Source organism: Dipteris shenzhenensis, chromosome 32 (assembly GCF_047967505.1).
Source record: "Dipteris shenzhenensis isolate YYH24624 ecotype China chromosome 32, Dip_SZ_1.0, whole genome shotgun sequence".
Taxonomy (NCBI): domain Eukaryota; kingdom Viridiplantae; phylum Streptophyta; class Polypodiopsida; order Gleicheniales; family Dipteridaceae; genus Dipteris; species Dipteris shenzhenensis.
Window position 1 is genome coordinate 10,831,718 of NC_141627.1, and position 13,140 is coordinate 10,844,857.

Here is a 13,140-nt window from a genome sequence, read left to right on the forward strand (position 1 = left end):
ATGCATTAGTGCAGGGGACAGGTGTCAGTGATACCTGGCTGCCCAGTCAGCATTTCGCTGCATATAATGTCTTCGGCAAACATCAAAGGACGCACCACCATTGGAGTTGCTGTGTCAACCCCATTTGATTCGTGTTAACCTGCTCAAACTTTTCATCAAGAGCAGTGGTGAATTCGCTGAAGGCTGTCTTCGTAGAGTCCCTGGTCATCCTCTGCATGGTAGTTCATGGTAGCCTGTTTTCTTCATCAGATTCGATTCAGTTATGGCGGAGGCTGTCAATCCAGGAGCCGAGCTCCTTGCTGGCCCGTACGGAAATCTGCAGCAGGCGGAATCAGGGCGTCAAATCAGGATGGGGATGTGGAGGGGTAGAGGCTTGCGCACAAATCTGCCCGTAGGGGAGGAGCTGCTGCTGCATTAAGGTCTAGAGTGGGGAGCGATGCTGTTAGAGAGCTCAGCCTCTAAGAAAGCGCCCCCCTCCTAACTTGGAGGGGTATTGCTTTTTTTTAGCATCCAGCCCCCCCCCCCGATTGACGCAGCTTTACCTGCAGCCTGCTCCAAGCTATGGCGCACCCCTCAACTCCCTCCTTGGCTGCGAACAGCCCTTGGCGCCCTCGTGGTCCCTGCTCAACCTGCCGTACCTAGGTTCAACTGAAGCTCTGCCTCAGCCCTTCGCTTACCAATGATCAGCCCATCGCTTCACTCCTACGAGCGCTTCTCTCCTGCAATCTCTCTCCCCTGCAATCATTCTCTGTCCCTCCAAGCTACACCTCGCTCTCTCTCTCACCTAATGCCTCAGTTCAACTTCGAATTCACTCACTCTCTGCCTTCTCCTACCTTCTTTCCCTAATCTTAACCACTTCCCTTAACCGATGAACCAAACAAGCACTGGCAGAGTAATGAACATGAATTTCGAAATTTGGGCATACCTGGAGAAAAAATCGTCCAAAATTTTCGCAATAGAAGTTCCTACCTCAAGAGTTGGCTCTGATACCAACTGACACGACCCCAACATTCTTGAAACCTCTGATCTGCAAGCAAACACAAGAACACACCAAACGTGAAGAAACTGAGCAGGCTGCTCACCACCCAATCATGACATCTACGGGATGATATCCCAAATCAGGAGATGTCCCCTCCAAGCCACGAGCTGAGCTACTGGCACGAACTCCCAACCAAATCCTAGCCAGCCTGGTGTCCCATACCACCAAGTGGCGCTGTGAAGTCTGGGATCTGCTGCTGGGCCTTGGGCTATGCTATGATGCAGGCGCGCGTCCGTGACTCAATCCAAGATCAGACCTAGCACCTAGGAACGAGACTTGCTCCCATCGGCTCACTTAGAACTGAACCTCTGGGCCCCCTTATATAGACTCAGGCCCCAAGTGCCAAAAATAGCGAAGACCTCTATCTGGTTCGTACCCTTGCCACTCAACCTGAGAATCAAGCCTGCGTAGCTCTAAGCCTCCCCAAGCTACCTAAGCTAGTCTTGTGTACCCAATACACGTCAGATACCAATCCGTGCACATGACACAACTCATAGGTCTATGTTGGAAAGGTCACCTCCCCATCTGTAAGCCCCCATATGTGGGGAGTGAACCTAGTGTCTGAGAGAAGGCCACATGGGCAGCATTTTGGCTGCCATGGGGGCAGAGATCAGAGAAAGAGAAAAGAAAGAGGGGGGGCTGTCAAACAGGCAGCACCTCACATCAAAAGAAGAGAGGAAGGTGCCTGGCTGATCTGCAGGAGCATAAGGCGGAGCAGAGGAGAGCAGCAAGGACCCAAGAGAAGAGGCATCTCATGGCAGGGCGCTGCAGCAGCAAAGGTGCACACGTGCGGGGCAGGATTGGGGCCTGCACAAGGGCCTGTGGATGCTGGAACAGCTGCAGCAAAGGGCAGCCTAGCAGCAGCAGCCCAAAAGGGCCCGGCTAGGGACCTTTTATAGGGCTGGTTGGACCAGCCAACCAGGTCGGCCAGGAAGCTGCTGGCTGGCCAGTTTTATTGCAGCGCCTTGGGGGCCTATAAAAGGAGGGCCTCCACGCCTTCATTCACTCTCACTTGGAGCAGCATTTCAGGCAGCAAAAGGAGCAGCATAACAGCCACCTGTGGGCCTCTATCCAAGAGAAGACAAGTGGGCTGTAGAGCTGCAGACCTAGCTCACGTGCTGCCCACCTAGGCTGGCTTCCGGACAGCAAGGTGGAAGGGATCTAGATGGAAAGCCTACTTACGCTCGAGTCTAGAGATAGCCGGCAGATAGGAGAAGGACCTTGTGGTAAGATTAGAGGACCACACCATTGGTGGGACTCTGGATCTATCTCTTTTGTATTATGTCCATAGCTTTAGACGGAAATATATTATTTTGGTGGTTTCTATATCTAGCTGGTTCATTGATGAGTTTATTTGTCTATTAATGAGTTTTCACATCTATTTGATGCACATTAAGTTAAGAAGTTTGTGATTCCACACACCACACCGCATTGTGTGAGCTCTCAGGCTATTCTATCAGTCTTCCGCTGTGCGCACCCCCAGGAGGTCCGTTTCTAACATGGTATCAGAGCCCAAGTATGAGGCTCACAGGTGTGGGAGCCTTAAGGCAGGGACCTTGCTAAAGGACAACACTGATTCAGAAGCTCTTGGGAATCGACTTCCACGACTGGAGGACAGTGCCCTTGCGAGAAGGAGGGTGGCTCAGGTTCAGTCAAGAGCGTAAGGAGTTCCGGTCTACGGAAGGTTGAGTTTGTTTGACTTTGCTGTGTGGTTTAGCAACAGAGATGTCGATCTCTTCAACCCTTGCTCTTCCTTCCTCCTCGCCCAGATTTCTTTCTTTGATCATCTCTAACTTTGGAGGGTCTGGGAAACTGGATGGGACAAATTACCCGATCTGGAAGGTGAAGATCCGGAGTCATCTAGTGGCTCGAAAGCTGTGGAAATTGACAACGGGAGTGGAGGTGAAGCCGGAGAATATGGTGGACAAACAGGGGAAGATACTCATGCCAGTAGATGGAGAGGAGCTCGAAGCTTGGGAAGATAGAGATGCCCATGTCCTGGCATTGATCATAGGGACTAAGGTGAACTCTGTGCTTCCTCACATCCAGATGGCCGACATGTTAGTAGAGGCGTGGATCATTCTGAAGGACCTATACGAGACAGACAACACATCCCGGATCTTGCTTCTTCAGCATTAGCTCTACAACTTGGATATGGATGAGGGAGATTCAATACACGACCACTTGATGAAGGTCAAGGTGGTGAGGGATCAACTGGCATCGGTTGGTCAGAAGGTGGACTCGCGCCATTTGGCCTTGATGGTACTGAGGAGGCTACCTTGGAGTTTCAAAAGCTTTGTTACGTCTGTGACAGTAGGACAAAGGACCAAACCTCTGACTTTTGAGGAGTTAGGTCCATTATTGCTACAGGGAGAAGCTCTACAACAATGACAAAGATGACAAGGCATTGTTGACGAAGGATTACACTGGCAAAGGAAAGGGCAGGCCTAACGGTGGCAAGTCCAAGAAGGATGACTCTGATGACGACGACAGTTCCAAGAGGAAGCAGAATAAGAAGTGCTTCTATTGTGACACGCCCGGTCATTTTGCCAAGGACTACAGAAAGAAGAAGGCTAATTAGAAAAACAAGAGGAAGAAGTGCAACTCAGATTCAGAGGATGACACAAAAGCCAAAGCTAATGTGGTAATCGAAGAGTTGTTCTTGGTGACATCTCTGTGTGTTACTGACATCAGATATGCCGACCTAGAAACCACACTAATGATGTCTGACATTGATATGTGGGTTGACAAGGAGTTAGAAACCTCTGTGAAGGTAAAGGACAGCATGGAGTGAGAGGTTGGGGAGAGAGAGAGCAAGAGAGTGTGAGCTTGAGAGCTGAAAGCTTGAGAGCTGAGTTGCAATAGAAGAGTGTAAAGAGTACAACTGAAAGAGTGAGAGATAAGGTTTTGTCCTAGTGACAAAACCTTAGAGTCACTAACTATAGTTAGTGAACTAACTGCGGTTAGGGGGAAAAACCTCTAAGTGCCCCTAACTAGCTTATTAAATTACATTGGTCACTCCTGAATTATATCTATAATTCTAACACCCCCTTGCAGTGCCAATGTCATGTACAAGGCTGATTAATCACCAAACGGATATAAGTTCAAGGCACTGCGAAATGCCTCAAACTTTTCACGTGGTAGTGCTTTGGTGAAAATATCTACAATGTTGTCATGTGTGGACACAAAGATCATACTGATCTCTCCTGCATGCAACTTCTCTCTGACGTAGTGATAGTGAACCTCAATGTGATTCGTGCGAGCATGAAACATTGGATTCTTTGCCACTGCAATGGCACTCTGACTATCAGTGAGAATTGGAGAAAGACCCTCCAAAGACAGATGAAGATCAGCGAATAGACGTCGCAGCCAGACACATTCAATTGTTGCTGTGAAAGCTGCCCTGTACTCAGCTTCACATGATGAGGTAGCCACTGTAGATTGTTTCTTGCTCAGCCATGAAATGCAAGATTTACCCAAAAAGAAACAATTGCCACTAGTGGACTGCCTAGTGTCATAATCACCAGCCCAATCTGAATCACTGTAGGCATGCATCTGCAAGTCACCCCCCCTGGGAAATAACAAGCCAAAAGACTTCGTGCCTTGCAAATAACGGAAGATGCACTTAACTGCCTGCCAATGCATAGTTTTTGGGCTGTGCATGTACCTGCTCACCTGAGATACTGCAAACTGAATATCAAGTCTAGTGTTGCAGAGATATATGAGGCATCCAACAGCCTGACTGTAAGATGTGGCATCAACTGATTCTCCTGCATCATGCATTGTGAGTTTCAGCGCCAGCTCCATGGGAGTGGCTATGGGCTTAGAATCATGCATGTTAAATCTATCCAAGAGTTTCTGCACATACTTGGACTCAGACATAATAGTGCCACGTCTCTCTTGAGAGAACTGGATCCCCAAATAAAAGTGAAGCAGCCCTAAATCTGACATGTCAAAGGTGGTCTGCAAATCAGCTTTGAAATCTGCAATTTTATCTTCATTGGACCCTGTGAGCAGAAAGTCATCGACATAAAGAAGGATGACTAAAATTTCCCCCCCATCCATCTTGATGTAGAGGGTGCTCTCAGTAGGACTATTGTGCAGCCCCTTGCTGGTCAAAAAGGCATGAATCTTGGCATACCATGCACGAGGGGCCTGTTTCAGCCCATACAAAGCTTTGTTTAGCTTGCATACTTGAAGTGCATTTGCTATAATTTCAAAGCCTGGAGGTTGTTTGACATACACCTCTTCCAGCAAGTCTCCATTTAAGAAGGCTGTTTTTATGTCCAACTGATGAACATTCCACTCAAAATGTGCAGCCATTGCAATAACTGATCGGATGGTGGTCATCCGGGATGTAGGAGCAAATGTCTCCTTATAATCTATGCCCTTTTTCTGAGCATAGCCTTTAGCAACCAGCCTTGCCTTGTATCTGTCAATGGAGCCATCTGGCTTCCGTTTGACCTTGAAAGCCCATCGTATGCCAATGGCATGTTTACCTGGTGACAAGTCTACAACATTCCAAGTCTGATTTTTTTCAATGGACTGCAACTCATCGTGCATGGCATTCATCCAATGCACATTGTCCTTTGCTTCTTCGAATGTGGCAGGCTCCTCCTCATCAAGAAGAGTACATGCATATGCTGATTCCACTGAATTAGCACCTTCCATCTGCCTTGCTGCATTGCGAGTCCTACCAGGTAACGGAGCATCAATTTTACTCTCCCTGAGAGTCTGTAACAGCCAGTTTGGGACTGTATTTGCTGCATGTATGTCTGCAATTTCTTGCTGCACCACCTGTTCCACTGCCTGTGGAGGTGGCAAGACATCTTGTGGCGGAACTAAAGCATCGGGAGGTGGCTGTAAATTCTGATTTGCATCAAAAATATCAGCAGGGGAACCCAAGGCAATGGGTAGCAACCCCTCAAAGACATCCTCTAAAGAAGAAGGCATTTGAAATTCAGCCTAAGTGTGAGCTGAATTTTCTGCAAATATCACATCTCTATTGACAATGATTTTGCGTGTAGCAGGATTGTAGAGACGGTACCCCTTGCTTTGTGCACTGTACCCAACAAATATGCACTTAATGGCCTTATCTGACAACTTGTGCCTAAATTCAACTGGCACATGAGCATAAGCAAGGCATCCAAAGACTCGGAAATGATCCACTGAAGGCTTTCTCCCATTCCAGACCTCATAGGGAGTTTTTGTTTTTAAAGCCTTAGTGGTAGCCCGATTTAAAATGTAATTGGCACACATCAGACCTTCAAGCCAGAATTTGTGAGGCATGTGTTTGCTTTTCAGCATACGTCTGTCCATCTCCATGAGAGTTCTATTTTTCCTCTTAGCTTTGCGATTTTGCTGAGGGGTCAGCCTCACTGTGAGCTGATGCACAATACCCTTGCCTTTCAGAAAAGCATCAAAATCTGCAGACAAGTATTCCCCACCTCTATCTGTGCGCAATGTCTGTATCTTGAGTCTGGTTTCATTTTCAACCATGGCTGAAAAGTGTTTAAACACCATGAACACTTCTAATTTGAGCTTCAGCCCAAAGACCCAAGTGAAATTGGAGTAATCATCAATAAAGGTAACAAAGTAGAGATGACCACCCAATGATGGAGTCCTCATGGGACCACGGACATCACTGTGTATAAGCTGTAATTTGCGAACGGCTTTAACTGAACCATCCTTTTTGAAGGGGAATCTATGCATCTTGCCTAAAATGCACCCTTCACAGGCATGTGGAGGAGGTATCTCAAGAGGTGGCAATGCGTCAACCATAGAGTGCTTCTGAAGTGTCATCAAGCTGTTGTGATGCATGTGGCCATATCGCGCATGCCATAATTCTGCATTCTGCATGGCAGCAGTAGGGGTAGAAACTGCAAGAGCATGGGCTGCTCTTTTCTCAAAAAGATCAAGCTGAAAAATCCCACGCAGCAGAGTACCAGATAATCTTAAGGCATAATCGTCTTCCCTGTCTCGAACAGCACATTTGTCATCCTCAAAGATGACATGAAATCCAGCTCTGTTAAGAGTGGACACTGAAAGAAGATTTTTGGTGATACCAGGCACATATAAGACATCTGAAGTCTGAAAACTGAGCCATCAATGGCAGTAAGCTCAACTTCTCCCGTGCCACGTACTGAATATGATGAGTTATTGGCACAAGTGACTTTCTTACCAACGGGAGGTGGATGCAAGCAAGTAAAAAGACACTTCCTAGAAGTGATGTGCTTGGATGCACCGCTGTCAAAATACCAAGTGTTCAGTGTTTCATTGACACTGAAAGCAGATGCATCCGTAGAAGAGTCATAATTGCAAGTAAAAAATGCATATGTATCATCATTACAAGTGGCTGTACTATCCCGAGCATCTGGAGCAGTCTGAAATGCAAGATCAAAAGGCATAATCCTGTCCAACAAAGTTGGCTGCGGCATCCCCACTATCAGATGCATGAGGAGCTGAATCTGAAACAGCCATACCGGAGCTGTTTTTCTTCTCTTTTGCAAGCCTTTTCCTGCATTTTGCAATGTGATGACCTGGCTTTTTGTAGTAATGACAAAAACCCTTCTTCTTGGGCTTACTTGCATCATTTTTAGCCTTTTGTGAAGGCTGTCCTGACCCACTGGAAGGCTGATTTACTGATGTCTTTGCCTGTCCCTTTGTTTTTGACTTAAACTTTGAGAGCATAGCTTGTTCACCTGCACGTGAAGCCAAGTTTTTCCTGGTCTGCTCTTCCTGAAGCAAAAGTCCTATCAACTCATGAAAAGTGAGAGGATTTGCACCCGCCCTCAATGATAAGTTCAGCGAGGTATGAAAGCTGAGATAAGACTCAGAAAGAGAATTCAGAGTGGTAGTAATCATCTCTGAATCAAGAATAATCTCATCTATGTTCAATAATTGCTCTTTGAGATCCCGTAGCTTTGTGAGGTGAACTGACATGGAGTCACCCTCTTCCATATGTGTATTACTTAACTCTCTTTTCAAGAAAGATACCCTTGCATCATTCCGGGCTGCATACATGCTTTCTAAAATATCCCACGCTGCCTTCGAGGTCTTACACGACCGGATATGCGGAATGATAAATCTTTTCACTGAAAGAGAGATGCATGACAAAGCTAAGGCATCCTGTGAATCCCATCTCTTCTGCTCTGGAGTAGTGGCTATAGCTACACCAATAACTTGTTCTGCAGCTGCACCTTGTGCACAACCTCTTCCACCTCCTTACTGAGGAGGGGTATTAGGTGCCATACCTGCTGGTCGAATCTCACCCCCATTAACATAATCCCATAAAGTGCGAGAAATCAGAATATTGCGTACCATAAAACTCCAGAGGGAGTAGTTGGTACCATCCAACTTGTCTTCCTGTGAAAGACCACCGAACTAGAAGTCATTCTGATTTTACCGGGCCATATCTGAGAAAGAGATTTGAGCAGATACAAAACTGAATTCCCTTACTAGGAATGAAATGCACAACTCCCAAAAAAAAACACAGCCAAGCACTAGCTGTAAATGCAACTCAGATTTTCTGCACTTGCACTGTCAGAAATCTGTCCAAGCATCAAAAACTCTCTAGAATCTGCCAAAAGTGCTGCAAAACACTTCAAGAAAGGCAGTATGAACTGAAAATTCCAAAATTGCTCTCCCAACACGAAAGCCCCAAAATAGGCCCGAAATTGCAACCGGAAAGGGGCAAATTGATCAAAAGCCCCAAATGTTGCAAACTGCGCTCTGTCTGCAAAAGCCCCAAATTTCACCGCGAAATTGCAGTGTAATTACGAAGTCCCCAAATTTCTTCAAGAAATTGTACTGCATAATCAAAAGTCCCAGATTTCGAGCTTGAAATTGCAACCAGAGAGGGGCATAAGCTCAGAAAGCCCCAAATTTTGCAATTTCAACAGAAAGCCCCAAATTTCAGACCAAATCTGCAATGTTTGCTCCAAATGCAGCTCCGAATCTACAAATTGATTGCAATGTCTGCAACAAACAGGATGCCCCAAATGTGCTCCCAAAAAATAAGCCAAACAATGGATGTCTGCAATTACAATGTGCGCAAGTACAACATGTACGGCTAGGTACACACACTTGGAGTAAGAACCGTATGGCTGTATGGCCAATGGTGTATGGCTGTACGGCAAGTAAGGCTGGTACGGCCGATGATGTAAGGCTGGTACGGATGCAGGTACGATGCAAGAGCTGTACGGAAGCAGGTATGTGACAAATGTACGGGATATGGCACAGGCTGGTACGACGATACAACGTACGACGCAGGTACGTACAGGGCTGTACGGCGATGAGTTGTACAGCCGTACAGTCGCACAATACTACGAGACTGCATGTACGGAAGGTACGGACACATTAGGTGCGGTACGACAGGGTACGATACGAAAGGTACGAACGTGCAGGGTACGGATTCCGTACAGTCGTACGAACTATACAAGCAGTCATTTGACTGCTTTGAGCAGGTACGGACGAGATGTAGCAACAGAAGCGTGGGTTGTAAGCTGGAGCTGAACGGGGAAGGAGCAGTGAGCAGGCTCAACCTAGCTCTGATACCAAATGTGAGAGGTTGGGGAGAGAGAGAGAGCAAGAGAGTGTGAGCTTGAGAGCTGAGTTGCAATAGAAGAGTGTAAAGAGTACAACTGAAAGAGTGAGAGATAAGGTTTTGTCCTAGTGACAAAACCTTAGTAGTCACTAACCATAGTTAGTCAACTAACTGTGGTTAGGGGAAAAAACCTCTTAAAGAGGGAAAAGTGCCCCTAACTAGCTTATTAAATTACATTGGTCACTGCTGAATTATATCTATAATTCTAACATGGAGTGCTTGGTATCTTCCAAGTGCGTAGCTATTGATACTGACACTCCTGGGGTTTCATGTTCAAATGGACGATGTACTTCAGAGGGGTCAGTACAGGATTACACAAACTATTGGTATGTGCCTCGATGAGGTGCATGGTTTGCTTTCAAAGCAAGCACACAGGCAGTACAGCGATCTGGTAAATACTTGATGTTCTTAATTTGAGCCTATACAGCATGCTGTGGAGAGAATGTGCTATTCATCTATCTCACGTAATGCGAGATTGGAAGGAATTGGCCTTCTTCGAAGGCAAAAAGGGAAGTGTGGGTGCTTAAAATCTCGGACACAAATTGCTGGAAGGTGACGGACAAGGTGTACTGAACCCAGAAGAGTACCTGCTTGAGAGCTCAGTGTGAGTTCGTGGTCCAGGTTATCTGGAGATATTCATTTTTTGCAGACCTTGCCAAGGAGCGACTGGATGAAAAGTCAGGAAAAGATTTCGACAACCTGGTGGTATGGGACACCAGGCTGGTTAGGATCTGGTTGGGAGTTCGTGCCAATAGCTCAGCTCGTGGCTCGGAGGGGACATCTCCTGATTCGGGATCGCATCCCGTAGATGTCATGGTTGGGTGGTGAGCAGCCTGCTCAGTTTCTTCACGTTTGGTGTGTTCTTGTGTTTGCTTGCAGATCAGAGGTTTCAGGAGTGCTGGGGTCGTGTCAGGTTGGCTGAGGATAGACAAAGATGATCTCGTTTGATAGTAGCTCTAGATGTGGTAGGGGCTGGCGTCGTCTAGGAAGAAAATCACTGATGGATCGCTGCTGTTGATCTGCGTGTCCAGACTGTCTGCGTTGGACGTGCAATTTGTACACAGGATCGTCCAAGAGGGGGTTCCTTGGGAGCTCCTAATAATGTATGTGGAGAAGGGGAGTCTGAGTTGGAAGAGCAATTTGTCCATAAAATCTTCGAGAGTGGGTTCTTGGGGAGCTCTTAATAATGTATGTGGAGAAAAGGAGCCCGGGGTATCAACATGTGAATCTGTTCCTTTGTAAGTTTAAAGGAACTTGTCATTTGCCGTAGTATTTGTTGGGAAGAACAGAAAAAACTAATGGGTGTGTGAAACCTCAAGGAATGGAAGGAGGCCACCTGGTAGAAGGAAATCATTGCCATTTTACCAATTTGCGTGGGGTCTGATGTTGCAGTCCAGGCTGCACAGAATTGCACGTCCCATCTCCGGAACCTGTCTTGGTAAGGAACAACGTGAAAATCAAACTAGAGGGGGTGCTGTTGAAGAGGCAAATGGCAGCATGCTCGAGGCAGAAGGTGTACTGTTTCGCAGATGTGAGCCCCTAGGCAAATTAGGGTTGCTGAGTTACAAATCCAACGCAGCAAAGGCTGGCAGAAAACAGGTTCTGAAGTGTGCTATGCAGCTGCTTTTTGCCAGGAAAACATAGCAGTACGGCAATCTGTGTAACATGCAACGGTTAATGATCATGTAATCGCAGCGAGACCTTCTTTAAACCTTTGTGCGAGGCGTATGCTTATGCACCATAAAGAGGAAGAGAGAGATTAGGGTTAGAGAGAGAAGGTAAACGACACTAGATTGGGTCCCTATACCCACTGAGGGCCCCCTTCCCCAAAAAGGGAAGAATTAGCTTTATACTTGGAGAGCTGTAAAATATACAATAACTCTCCTTCAGAGAGCAAGGGCTGCAACTCTTAGGATGACCCTTTGACACTGAGAGCTGACCCATGAATGCTTGAGAAGCAACCCAATCTCAACCAAGACCAACGCTGCCCACATGGAAGATGTGGACCACTGTGCAAGGCTATTGAAGGGGCTTGTGCTGTCCCTGGGCATGCAGCGGAGCTGTGTGAGTGAGAGAGATGAAGGGAAGACGGAAATCTGAGATATGGAGCTTGAAAGACCTATATGGAAGCTGAGAGAGATGGAGCTAAAGAGAGCTGAAGATAGAAGTGAGAAAGAGCTGGAAACTGTGAAAGAAAGCTGCTGAAACAGAAACCCAGACCTCTACTCCGAGCCTTGGCTATGGAGCTGCATAGGCACTCTCCTAGACTTCCCCAAGGACTGCTGAAACTTGCTGCTGTCTTGCAAGGAAAACCTGGAGGGCTGGAGGCTTGTCGAAGGCTGGACTTGTGAGGCTCTGGATGAGGAATGAAGGCAGCTAGCTCCTCCTTTTATCAGGGCTGTGGGGGCCTGGTAGGGCTGAGCCAACCAGCCCAAAATAGCCGACTAGCCAGTCAGTTGGCTGGCTGGTTGGGCTCACTTCCCTACCCCTTTGCTGCCTAGGGAGGGGCACAAGGCAGCCTTCCCCCCAGCCCTTTTCCCTTGATCGAGAGCTGCCTCAGGGGCCCTTTTGGGGCTCCCTCCTTGGCTGCTCCTGTCCCCATAACTTGGTCCAGCCCTTGGGGGCCCTTCCGGGCTCCTAACCTAGGCTGAAACCTAGACCTAGCTAAAACCCTAAAACACTAACCTACTGTTCTCTAGTGGGTACTAGTGAACAAGGACTTGACCTAAGGCTGAGAGACTGACCTACGTAGCTCATGTCTGACTATCCCTGGACATGGGTTCACAATGGGGTCATGGCATACGACAATATATCCTATAATAAGAACTATTTGCACTTTGTCGATGAAGCCAATCGTCACCTTGCAGCCACGTGCAGGGGTGCATGTGACAATCTGTCTGTATGGTACACATTAGGCTGCAAATGTGTACAGCCAGGCAGGGTGCATAGAGATGTCAGATGATAGTTTGGTGTGGCAGATATCAATTGTGTACATCCAGGGCAAGGCACAGGTACAGCAGATGGGCCCCGCTGAGGTCAGACTGGCATGCCTGTTTCCAAGATAGCATGTCTGTCGCAAGGGCGGCACTTGTTGCTGGTGGTGTGCTTGCAGGGGGGGCTGCTTTGCACAAATTGGGTCACAACAAATGTGAAAGGGGGCATCCATTCAAGGGGTGTGTCCCTTTGAAGGGTTGTATGTCTTCGCGAATGGGGGTGTGCCTTCATGAAAAGGTGTATATATCTAGATGAATCTAGGAACATGCCCAAACTCATCCTCTAAAAACGCACATAGTGCAGTTTCAATCTCATGATAGTCACTCATAAGGTTCAAACCATAAACTCCATCACGCGTAGCAAGGACTAGCTACTATGACCTCACCACTAACGTCATCTGTGCCCAACAGTGGGTGTAGGGCATAGTACAAACATATGCTCTCACACATACAAATCCACACACCCACACATGCTTGAGCATCCATTTATACAAAGGCCTTT

At 47.2% G+C, this 13,140-nt stretch overlaps 1 protein-coding gene across 2 annotated transcripts in view; it reads right to left on the bottom strand.

Moving 5' to 3' along the window:
- Window positions 1-13,140, bottom strand: part of LOC147880294 (Leucine-rich repeat (LRR) family protein) — a 42,098-nt gene that overhangs the window by 13,461 nt on the left and 15,497 nt on the right. The gene's annotated exons all lie outside the window — the stretch shown is intronic.